Genomic DNA, 13,122 nt, shown 5'->3' with positions numbered 1-13,122 from the left:
CGTCAATTAGACTTTGTGTTCAAGACATCATGGCTTAAAGAAAAGAAAAAATCAATTCTAAATATAAAATGTTGAATAGAGATATATTTGAAAAAAAATTTCGGTACCCATGGGGGAAGCACTTGTCTCTATCTGATGCTGATCCAATCTCTTTTATTTGATTAATTGTTGAATCTATTGATGAGAGAGCCCCGTTCAGCCAGATTCCCCAGCAGCAAGGTCAGTGGACTGTGATTCCTCAGCGGGGAGGCTGGGGTCTGTGTGGAGGAGACTCCTCCTGGCACGAGCATTTTGAGTATGCAGAACACATCGGCACAGCCTAGAGCTGGCAGTTAGTGTACGCGCGGCACACACACACACACACACACACACACACACACACACACACACACACACACACACACACACACCAGTGTTTTCCCCTCAAGTGAGGCAGCGTTAGCAACTGCAGTCCCAGCTTCCTCTGCTGAGGTACAAGCGGCCACTGCCTGATTTGTTGGAGGAGCGCTAGAGTCCAGTATCTGAGGGACCCGGCAACACGCAGCTGTCACAGCTAGTGGCAGACAGCCACTTCTTCCCAGCTGCTTCGCCAGCCCTGGCAAGAGGGCACACTCTTCCAAAAGCCAGCCTGCCTCGGGAGGAGGTTGCTCCACACTGAAGGTAAGACTGCTTCCTAGTCGCTTTCTTTTCTAATGTGCCAGCTACCTCACAATCCACTTTCAGGTAGGCTCTTGCCATTTCTTGTTTTAGGTATGGGAAAACCTTCTCAATCATAGCATTTACTTTTACTGAGAAAGTCTTTTTTTTTTTTTTTTTTTTTTTGCTAAAGAAGCAGAACAGTAAGGGCTTGATAGTTTAGCAGGATTCTTCTGATTAAAGTTTTAGTGCAGACGGTAACTCTACTTCTCTCTCCCAACCCTTAGAAATATTCTGTAGGTAATGAGACAGCCTCGTTTTGTGATTCATAGGCAACTTCACATTTAGCATAAGCGTGCGCTTCTAACCTTTGCAGTTAGTTGACAATTGTTATGCAACTCAGCATGTGTAATTTAAAGACCTTTAAATGCTCTTCTTCTGCTGGGAAAAACATACCTCAGTCTTGTAAAATAAAAGCCAAGTGGTGGGAGCTATGGATTCAAACTCTTCTTTGGCATTTAACATTCAGTGATATAGACAGGAGTGAAAGTTGCTGAATCACAGAAGTTTAATATTCATGCAAATTGCTGTATTTGTCAAGGAAACCTAGGAATCAAATGTCTTTTCATCTTTTTGAGCTCTTATACATATACGGATGATGTGGATTTGAAGAGGGGAAGTGTTTGTTTGCTATAACTCACTCTGTTGTGGCGAGGTGGCTAAAGTGATTAATTGACATAGAAATAATTAACTGGAGAGGATTTCTTCTGCTAAAATAAGCTAGAATCTAGTTGTGAATTTAGAGGTTTCTTAGTTAACAGATCTGTATTTATAAAACTCCAAACAAAACTGTATCTTATTGATTTGAGTCTCCTTGCTTAAGTGATATTAATCTGTATAAATTATCACCCCTAATATTCCTTGACTGTACATATTTTCTTAGCCAATTTCAGAGTAAAATAGTTAATAAAGAAAAATTTCAACAACTTGTTAATATCTTCACCCTTTAATATTCATTTTAATTGTTTCATAGACATAATTTCATGAGGAGTTTTATGAGAGACTGATAAGCATAATTTAGCCAATTGATTTGAAATGATCATAAAGAAAATGCTCTTTAGAAGATGAGTCCCAAACACAAGTCAGGCTCATGGTGCCTCTGGGTTATCACAGAATTTAGCACCAATAGTGAAGTTTGTGGTAAGCAGAGAATCAGAAGACACAGTTTTTGTGATTGTTTTTACAAGCATCACTTTGTATGTGTAACACACTTTTAAAAACATTAGTCTCTTTTCATTACTCTTCTGGGAAGAGCCTCCAAGCTACGGCATGGTGTCTTGTTGGGGATGACCTCAGTTCTGATGGAGGAGCGTGACACACAACTTTGGGGCAGATCTAGATTTATGCTTAAAGGACAAGTTATCCCCTGGGGTCAGGAATTTTCAAGCTCAAACATCCAAGTACTTTCTTTGATAACTCTAGGGACCTACCCTTTGAGCAAAAAGACCATGTACACAGGTTGTCTGCTGTCTCTTTGGAGGGTAGTAGAAAGAAAGAACGGTTACCTTCTTCACTGTCATTAATGTTTAATGCAAGTGATCCCTCTGCAGCATCCAATAGGGACTTTCACTCTTTAACAAATATTTAATGTATATTATCTGGTATTGCCTTTAGCTCCCATAGTATTTGTAGTTTCTACATTGGATATTCATGTAATTTGAGAAAATAGATTCTCTAGTCTGCTACACAACAACAAACACACAAAGAAAGCACAACTTTACTTTTTGTTACTTCACGCTTTAATTCGTAGTCAAACTTGCAATAGACCTGCTTATATTACTCTCTCCATGGTGATGTGGTAGCTGATGGCTCAGTTGATATCGCTCTTAGTAAAATAGAGAGATCAGAAGGAGTGAAGGAGATAGAGGACAAAATTCTTTTTTTCATGTTGGGTGGATGGTGTGCACTTGGAGTGGAATCTTGGAGAGAGAGAAGATACTCTCTTTTTGTTTATGTTTTGCCAAAGATGTCCAACTCAGCCAGCAACCTAAAAGATCCAAAGATGTAATCTTAACCAGGCCTGCTGTGGAAGTGAAATGTAATTTAATTAAGTTGTTGGGTGAGCTTTCTCCTTCTTGGTCTTCCTCACTCACCTTTCTCCCCAGGTGAACAGATTTGTGAGGTAGGTTAAAGAGTTAGCCAATTACTTGCACATTATAGATCACTATTCAAAGCTGTCTTTTCTGAGAGGGAATCAATTTCATTTTGCTTACAACCAGAGGTCATGACTGTTCTGTCATTGTTCTGGCTCCTAGTCACCAGCCTTCTTAGTTTTTACACAATTTTGTTCCTACTATATCTGATAACCATTCCTGGGCATCTTGGTGAATTGGTGTTTTGAGAATTTTATTAAAATAAAGTTAATGAATAAATACTATGGATTAAGCCAAAGAAGTGGGTTCTCAACAATGTTCAGTGCTGTTGGGTCACATACCTTTCAGTTCTTACCAATCTATGGGGTAGGATTGATGGTGCCGTCCACAGGCATTTCTACATGTGCATGGTGACGTTGCAAACCAATGCTGACCAACGCAAAAGAAAGGGAAGAAAAAAAAAAGAAGAAAATCTATAAGCTTTTGTGAAATGCAAACAGGTGCCGAATACTAAGGAAACCATGTAGTTATACTCTTAAGGTAATTTTCACCAAATTACCTTGGATTATATACTAGCTCTAACAATGGCACATTTTGCATGCACCCTTCAGGGCTGCGTTGAGTGATAGCTGTAAATTAGGGTGAAGAGAAGAAAATGCTCTGCACTTTAAATATTGAGGAGAATTAGGATCCAGATGGTAAGGCTTTTTATAGCAATACATTGGATAATGTTACAAGCTTCTATGGCTACTGACCTATTATATTTTCTCTAGTAAAATGCAGTTTAGGGAAGGGGTTCATTGCTAAGAGCAATCTTGCTAATCTAGAAAAGCGAATTTCCTTTCCATATTACATTTTTCAACTTTGTTGGCTTATTTTTTTCCCTTTTCCTTATTTTTTTCCATTCTAATTCCAAACTCAATCAAAATTATATAATGTGAATTATTGTTTTATTTCAAGGTTGCTTTCTTTTCTCTCTCTCTCAGTACCTCCCCCCGCCCCACCCCCACTCCACTCCGCATATACCTGTCTCACATTATGAATGCATTTGAGAAGTCTGTGAAACCATTTGGACTTGGACACAGAATGGTTATTAGACAAGTCTCCATCTGGTTTTAAATGTCCCTAGTCTAAAACCACCTCATTTATTCTGTCTCTGTAGGATAGTTCTCTTTTTTTCATTTAGAGAGGATCTCGCTCTGTCTCCCAGGCTGCTGAGGAAATCTTAGCTGTAGCTCAGGTATTTCCTTGTTCAGGACTTCAGGTTTGCTCTGAAAGAATTACTTTTCTTCTTTCAACACCCTCTAGTGGGAATTTTATTATCTCCAGTCTCGGGGGCCACAGTGGCATCTCTGATCAGGCATAGGTATAGAAAGTGAGCCACCTGGTGGTAAAGAAGAGTAATTCTTACATTCTTAACAGCCTTCCAAGTTAACAGCAAGGAAGGACATTGCTAATTTTCTGTTACATTGCGAAGGGGTGTTTGATTTTATTAAAATGTACTTTAATGGTTTTTTTTTTTTTTTCAAATCAATTGTTAGGTTACAAGTACAAATTCCTTCACTCTATGCTTCATTTTCTAATTTGATATGATCTCTCTCTTTCACCTCTTTTGTTTCTTGTGTGTACACATTGTGAGGAACACATTTATGTTGCTATGTATTTAATAATAAATATTCGTACACATTTTTATACATATTAAAGTATCAAGATACTTCACTGAAGAAAACATTTCAAAAAGAAAGCAATGAAATTACATGTTTTCCACTAGGTATTAATACTGCAGTTTGAATAGCTTAAATATAAAAATAGTTTACTGTATTTGCATATTCATACTTGAAAAAACATACAAAAAGAATAAAACAAAATAAAATTATACAATTATATGTGTGTGTATGCCTTTGTTCTAAATCAAAATATAGATATTAGGCATCATTTCCTATATATTTTTAAGACTCTAATCTAGCTAACCAATTACCAAGGCTACAGTAGCCCTTGTCTTACCTTCCTTATTATCTTTCCTTATACCTATCTTTCTGTGTGGGGAGTCAGAACTGACATTCATATAGGAGGCATGTCTCTTGGCTGAAAACAACTCTTTGGAAGTACAGATGTTAACGGTCTTTGGGAACTGGAGTTCTCTGAATATATATAGTAAGTGTAAAAGTACTGTGCAAATAAAGGACACCATTATTTCTGATGTCTTTTTTTTTTTTTTTCCAGTTTAGAAGACTTAGGTGCAGATGGGGTAGATCCCATTAAACCAGAATTGGTTTTAACTGAATTTTACATGGATCAAATAGAAAGACAAGGCTGAGTGTGGTGGCTCAAGCCTGTAATCCCAGCACTTTGGGAGCCCGAGGCAGGCAGATCACCTGAGGTCAGGAGTTTGAGACCAGCCTGGCCAATGTGGTGAAACCCCATATCTACTTAAAAAATAAAAATAAATATATAAGAATAATAAAAAAAAAACTTAGCTGGACTCAGTGGCAGGCGCCTATAACCCCAGCTACTCAGGAGGCTGAGGCAGGAGAATCGCTTGAACCTGGAAGGCAGAGGTTGCAGTGAGCTGAGATCACGCAACTGCATTCCAGCCTGGGTGACAGAGTGAGACTCTGCCTCTAAAGAAAAAAAAAAAAAAAAGACAAAGTTGAGATGTTAAATGGCAGATATTTCATTAATTCCTTAATTCACCTATTAACTAATGACAGTAGAGAAAATACTGGCTCGAATCACATGTGCAGTTTCACTCTCTAAGTCTTAAATTAGTTCTTTCTCTAGATAGCCTCATCTTATCCATGTTGTCCTTCAACTTCAAATTTATGTATTTGGGCGATCACCCTGTGTAAACTGGTAATTCACTGTGCATTCTTTAAAAAAATAGCAGAAAGTTGTTGTTTTGAAATTATTGTTCACATATAAGCTATCTGTAGCTTGAAGTAAGAATACAAACAGAAATTAATAATTTCTAGACTGGGTGTGGTGGTTCGTGTCTGTAATCCCAGCACTTTGGGAGTCCCAGGCAAGAGCATCACTTGAGGCCAGGTGTTTGAGACCAGCTTGGCAACATAGTAAGACCCTCCCATTCTACAAAAAAAATAAAAATAAATATAATTAGCCAGGAGTGGTGTCACAGGCATATAGTCCTAGCTAGTCAGCAGACTGTGGCAGGAAGGATCACTGTGCCCAGGGGTTTGAGGTTGCAGTGAGCTATGATCGTGCCACTGCACTCCAGCCTGGGTGAGAAAGCAAGATCTGGTCTCTGAAAACATAAACAAACAAATAATTAAATAAATAATAATAATTCCTGATTTAACCTCAGGAAACTATTATGTTATATTCCACTTGTTTGAGATTTAAATAGTGACAATAAGCTCAAATGTCTTGTTCTGTTTGTTGTCATTAGAGTAGAATCAGGTATAATAAAACTGTTCTACTGGTTATTCAAGAGCCAGCTCCCATGTCATTGTGAGGAAAGGTAAAGAAAATAATAAAATAAATTTTAATATATCAGGTAATATCCTTGAATATACAAACATTTAGAAAATTACCACTAAAATAGTAGATGCTCTTCAAAATTATTAAAATGTCTACGTATTTTTAATTGAGATTTTACTTATATATGTCAGTGATGGGAAGTACAATCACGACTTGGAATTTAGCTTGACTTTCACAAGCCGATGTCTCCTTCCTTGCAAGTCTGTAAGCTACAACTTGGTGAGATGGGTTTGCTACATGCACACAGATATGTAATCATTTTAATACACTACAAGTTGACAGCCAGAAAGCAAGAAAATTATTCAGTCATAAAGAATAGAGGGGAAAGGAATAAAAAGTTCTTTATTTCGCATGAGTTTAGGATACGAAGCATTGCAAGAAAAGCAACTTCTCCCGGCTCGTCTCTTTTCCTCCTCCCCTCTCTTCCCTCCCCTTTTCTCTTTTTTTTTCTTTTTGTTCCCCCTACCAATTCAGTATACTTATTTAACCTCCTCATTTTTCATTTAAGGCTCTAAAAATTCTCAGTCAACATTCACTCTCAATTGTGATGCATTCAGTAGTTAATTATTTTCCACAGTGTCCTTTAAATGTATGCAAATTAGACTTTTGATGAACTGGAATGTTTTACAGATTCTCTGCATAAATCACACATGGTTAAAAAAAATCAACCTGTTTAAGGAGCAGAATATTTTTGGACCTTCCTCATTTGCTACGGTGACTGAGGACATCTCAGTGCTGCTGGCTTCAAGTATATTCCTTCAGGGACAGCCTGCACACTTTTCAGAAAGACATATTTCTAAGTTTATTTCTAGCTTTGAAGAAAGCATATCTGCCTAGTAATGTGTCGATTGAAGCTGTGAATGGGCAGGGGTAGCAATATGAACTCTTCTGTTTTCTAGGCTCATTTTGCAAAGTAATGTTAATTTATGAATTGATTTATGCATTTGCTTTTATAATGATATTTATTACTATCATCATGATTATTTAAATAGAAGCAATAATTTGGAAAACTATTCCACTCTTTTTCTCTATACAATATTACAAAATAAAGCATTCTTGAAGTGATTATAAATTGTCTTACTGAATACTCAGTTAATTGGATAGTGTTTAATCATTCTAAATAATGTGCCATTTAGAACAACTCAAAAGGTTTTCTTTTATTTAGATGAAATCTTACATTCTATAGCAATAAAGATTTGATTGGCATACTTTTTATATATTATCTTTTCACATACCCAGCTACAATTGTTACAGGAAAGAGGTCCCTATCCAGACCCCAAGAGAGGGTTTTTGGATCTCGCGCAAGAAGGAATTGAGGGCAAGTCCACAGTGCAAAGTGAAAGCAAGTTTATTAAGAAAATAAAGGAATAAAAGAATGGCTATTTCATAGAACAGCTCTGAGGGCTGCTGGTTGCCCATTTTTATGGTTAATTCCTGACAATATGCTAAACAAGAGGTAGGTTATTCATGCCGCCCCTTTTTAGACCATACAGGGTAACCTCCTAAAGTTGCCATGGCATTTGTAAACTGTCATGGCACTGATGGGAGTCCAGCAGCGATGACCACCAGTGGTCACTCTTGTCGCCATTTTGGTTTTGGTGGGGTTTGGCTGACTCCTTTACTGAAATCTGTTTTATCAGCAAGGTCTTTATGACCTGTATTTTGTGCTGCCCTCCTGTCACATCCTGTGACTTATAATTCCTTAATTCTCTGGGAATGCAGCCCAGTAGGTTTCTGCCTAATTTTACCCAGCTCCTATTTGAGATGGAGTTGCTTTGATTCCAACGCCACTGATATTTCTCCCCTCCCTTTTATAAGAGAACCCTTAATTCTAAGGGTTGCAGAGGGATGAAGATCCATCTTTTTTAACTTCTTCAGGCTGAATAGGGGTGATGATATCTCTAACTATGAGGGTCTTTTGCATTCAGGGTAGAGAGGGGCTCAGTCAGAAAGCAATAGTATGGTAAGGTCCATTTATAACTCTTGAGTTTTGTCAAAAGATGATATTTGGAAGATGAATAAGTGTATAATTTAAGAAAACACTCAGTAAGCTTGCCCTGTATTCCTACACAAAGAGTATAACAACAATATATTCCACAAGAGTAAAGCAAAATAGGTAAAGTTATTCCAAGTAGACTAAATTAGAAAGCTTTTCATGAAATGAGTAACTCTTGGAACTAAGCTGATATGGGGTTGTTAGCTGATTGTAATGTGCCTAGAATTAGAATAGTGATTTAGATATTTATATTACCCATCCCTCTTGTTCTGAGCAGCAGTCAGAGATCACTGGTTGATTCACAGGAATAAGTGGAGTTAGGCTAAATTGCAGAAACAAACTTAAAACCACTGATGAGCCTAGAATTTATTAACAAGTGTACCATAGTTCTTGAAACATAATATTTCTTTTTCCAGTTTCCCATTTTTACTAAAGACAAATAATGGTAAGACTGATTTGCTTTATTATACTTGGACTATTTGTATAAAATGCAACAAGAATGACTATTTTTCATATAGGCTCTTTTTAAATTGGCTTTCCCAGAACTCTGTTCCATAGAGGGAATTTTAGATACAACTTTTTTAAAGCCGAGTCCAGCCATGGGTTTGTACCCTTAAATACTTATGAGTTGGGTAAAGTTCTTTCCTCTTGAGGTCCCAGAACTTGCAGCTTCTGAACCTGTTAGAAAGTGACATTCTTTACTTACCACAGATCAGAAACCCTGAACAAGGACTGTTGTAGGCAAGATAGAAGACCAGTTCCCCTAAGGGCTTTTTGTGGCTCTACAAGTCAAGTTTGGTTCCTCAGAGGAAAGCACAACATTCCAGTCAAAGCCTTGGTAAAATAACCAATTTCTCCAATTGTGTACTGTTACAAAAACAAAAACAAAAACAAAACAGATTCTTATTGCACTTAATCAAATAACTATTTTGCTGTAAGTTAAGAATACTCACAACTAGTTTCCAAATTCTGGAGAAATCAGGTAGAGAGAAATAAATATGCTCTAAATTTTGTTCATAGGAGTACATTTAACTTTTAAAAGCCGTAAATAGCTCGAAAGAAAAGTTTTCTTGACTCTGAAAAATAAAACAAAGGATTAGAAACGTTTTAAGCAAGTAAAAAGACTAGATTTTTTCAGTTTAGTCCATGCAGGTTAACTTTTGTTTGATAGTTATGAACATTTCAGTTCTTTATGAGAGTTTTGAAAGTTTTTTTCCTCTATTCTGATGTCACAATTTCCAAAGTTATCAGAAAATTTGCATTTAAGAACACCTGTTAGAGTTCTATAATTGATTTTAAACCACCTTCTAAAGAGGATTAAAACAAGAAAACAATTGTCTGTGGATGATAAAAAGTTTTAGGAGAGCCACTACTAAAGCCACAATTGATAAGGAAATTTGGTTACTTATGTGGCACACAAAATTTTACCTAACAATCATAATTACTAATAACATACACTAAGTTACATAGAATTATAGGAGTTGCCCATAACGTTGGAACATATAACAATAACGCATTTACATAAATATAGCCCAAAGAAAGCACAATACCATTTCACATTTTATAATGCTTCCAGTATGGTTTTTATACCAAATAAGCCACATTTTACCTTTACATTAATGTGTTACTAATGTTAGACCCAATTTTTAATAAAACCTTATAGACATATTTACCCAATTTTAATGTTTAACCATAAGGTAAGATTCTTATAAGCTTTAAATAGCCCTTTACTTTTTTTGCGTGTGAAAGAGCAGATTAGTGCTTTAAGAGACACCTGTTGTGCTTTAATTCTAATGTTTAATTTATGGAAAAACTGAATAATACCCCTTTAAATTTAGCCAATGTCCACATATAGAATTTATTTTACAATTGACTTTTTACAAACCTCCCACAACTGTTTAAACCTTTAGCTTTAGTTTATTTAACTTAAAACAATTTTTTAACCCTTTAGACGAAAAAAATTACATTCTCATGCCTTCTTATAATCTTTTACCAAAAGTATATTCTACTTTCCTTACACACCTTACATGTAAAACTGTTTCTTTAATAATCTTAGTTGCATGTTACAATGTTAACTTTTAGTGACTTTTATTTTTGGTGAAAACCTTGGTAAGTAAGGGATTTTAATTGTGTACTAGGTGTGGGGCCTAGCCTAGAACACACCAGGCAGAAATGCAGGTAAGGACTGACTCTCTAGCATAGCTAGGGGCATGGCTAACTTCAGGTGTCCCCAGGTCTTACCTTGCTTAAGCAGGCAAGTTGTACAGTAAGAGTCATAGCGGCATTTTATGAAGCATTTAGGAGGCCTAAGAACCTTTGAATTGTACGTTTCTTGCATAAATTCCCTTTCACAAATCCTTTCATGACTTACACAGACCATCTGAGACATTTTTGGACTTTTTGGCTTGCCCTAAACATCCCAACATCCCTCCTTTTAAACAAGAAGTCATTTTATTTTAGGACGAGAATTTACCATACAAGATTCTTTCTTAAATAAAATCTCTTTCTTTATAATTTTCTTTGTATAGGTAGGGGGCATGGCTAATTCCACATGTCCCCAGGTCTTATCTAGAATTTAATGGCTTTATGGTAGGTAAATTGAACAATTTTTAAAAGCCAAAGAAACAGTTTGATCTTAAAGCATTTTGCAAATTTGATATTTAACCTTAATTTAGACCAAATGTCTACATTTTAAAGACATTTTATTTTACCAGTAGTTTTTAAAACTGTCTTTATTTCCAAAAGATTACTAAAATCACGTGAACAAAAAGACATTATTAAAGTTTCTATTTTTCTGACAAAATATTTTATTTAAGTGCTTATTTCTTTAAGCCAATTAATTAGACCTCTTTTATATATAAACATACAACACATATAAATACACAGACAGAAGATTTAGCACTTTTAAGATTTTTCATTTGCCAGTTTATTGATTGAATTACTGGCTTCAGGCTGGGGCTCATGGAGGAACAGGACCAAGAAAGCATGCGTTTCTGGGCCAAATAAGCAGCAAATAAGCATCTGAAGGCAAAGACAGATTCCTAAAATTAAGGATGCCATTTATACTAGTTCTTAGATCCCCAAAGGAGGTAAATACTGCAGAAGAACACAGTGCAGTGATTTTACTTTGCATTTCATTGCAAGGCAACCCAAAGCCAATCAGCCCATTTTGTAATCAGCCCATCATTCATGGGAGTGTCATCTCCCAGTGGGAGGTGGGGAGGTTTTCTTATTTCCAGGAGGCCAAGAGCATGCTTCTTTGATCCAAGTGTGCAAAGAGTCAAGTATCCCTCCATATCTACTATTAGCCATCTCTTAAAGTATATGTCCTCCCTAGCTGTTACACACTAAAGCTCTTTTATAATGCAAAGTAATTTCTGGTATCCTCAAAACTCAAAACCATCAGATAACATAATGCAAAACAGAACAGAGCCTTTGATTTTGAGAGGTATCTATTTACTTTTAACTCCTGGGGTTTCATGAGGAAAACAGAGGTTTTTTTTTTCCCAAAGTGGGGTCTGTGGCACCTCCTCTGTTTTTCCCAAGGAGTTCCAGGCTACTAGAAGTTATCTTAGGACATCTCATGTGTGCATTAAGAGTAGCAAGACAAAAAAAGAGAGAGAGAGAAAAAAAATAATTTAGTTGATTGAGAAGAAAATTTTTTTTTCCAGAAAATCAAGTTCTAAGAAGAGAAAAACATAAAGGCCTTTTAAATATATCTATAGCTTGTTTATCCACTTTTAATTAAGCTGACTTTTAACCACAGCGCTTTTTAAAAAAGAAATTCTTTCAGATCTCTTATTACCGGATTTTAGTTATGCCAAGCAGCCAATATTTCTGTCTTCTAAACTTTACCAAAGGTAACTTCCTAGGTGCTTAGAGAAAGGAAAATTTGAGAGAGTCCGCAGAGGGGAAGAGAACAGACAAGGTCCCGCAGTTATTAAATGACAAACGACTTTCTTTCTAGGCAGGGAATTGAACCCAGACTACCACTGTGAAAGTGCAAAACGATAGCTACTGAGCTACAGCACAGGGCAACCTTTGTTTTCTTTCCCAGAAAGATTCTAGAGTAGTTAATTTCGAGCTTGCAGAGGCTTTTAACTATTTAATAGAATTTTTAGAGCTAACTACGACCATGAACCGTAAAATTCCTGTTTCCTGGAAGGCGGAGACCAAGAGAATGTACCGCCACGTGGTTAAAAGGTTGATAGCTTTTAAAGGTTAAGGTTAAAGGGTGATGCTCCCAAGGACATAAAACAATGTGGAGACTTAATCCAGGTTTTTTGTTTGTTTCAGAGACCTGTAGCCAAGTTTATTACTGTCCAGCTTGCTGGGTCATCTTGAAAAGCCGGCTTACAGGTGTTCTAAGCCTGTGTTTTATCCTAAAGTACCCCTCGACACAGAAAAACGAATTCATAGCACAAAATACACCAGCTTAAGACTAGCCTCAGAATTCTTTTTCGCATTAATCCAAACTTTACAGAGGAGATAAACACTGATTATTTTTACCACTCATTCAACCGTTTGCACGGAAAGAGAGAAGCCCTACACCTGACTGGTAAGATATTCTTACCCTTTGCCGGCATTCTAGGCTTCTGGGGTCTCATTCCCTGAGAGGCCCTAGTGAACTGGCTTGCCGTACCATTATCCTGGGGGCCAAAATGTATCATAAAGGAAAATTATTATTTTTTCATTCTGGCCAGAGCAAAATACGTGTGATAAAGCAGAGACCTTAGCCACTCTGCTTAGCACCCAATATCAAACTGCCAAGGCTTAAATTTGCCCCCAGATGGGCCCCATCATCTTTAATCCAACCTCAGACTTGGAGTTTCAACATGT

General features: G+C 36.7%; 1 protein-coding gene across 3 annotated transcripts in view; it reads left to right on the top strand.

The window, feature by feature from the left end:
• Positions 1 to 430: 430 nt before the first annotated feature.
• The window catches only part of TENM4 (teneurin transmembrane protein 4), a 3,006,191-nt gene continuing 2,993,499 nt past the window's right edge, over positions 431 to 13,122 (top strand). For all 3 annotated transcript variants that reach the window (XM_054661572.2, XM_063784373.1, XM_063784372.1), the window contains exon 1: positions 431 to 660. The gene's annotated coding sequence lies outside the window, so the exon portion shown is untranslated. The remainder of the gene's footprint in view (positions 661 to 13,122) is intronic.

This window comes from Pan troglodytes, chromosome 9 (assembly GCF_028858775.2).
Source record: "Pan troglodytes isolate AG18354 chromosome 9, NHGRI_mPanTro3-v2.0_pri, whole genome shotgun sequence".
NCBI lineage: Eukaryota > Metazoa > Chordata > Mammalia > Primates > Hominidae > Pan > Pan troglodytes.
This window is presented reverse-complemented; position numbering and strand designations above follow the sequence as displayed.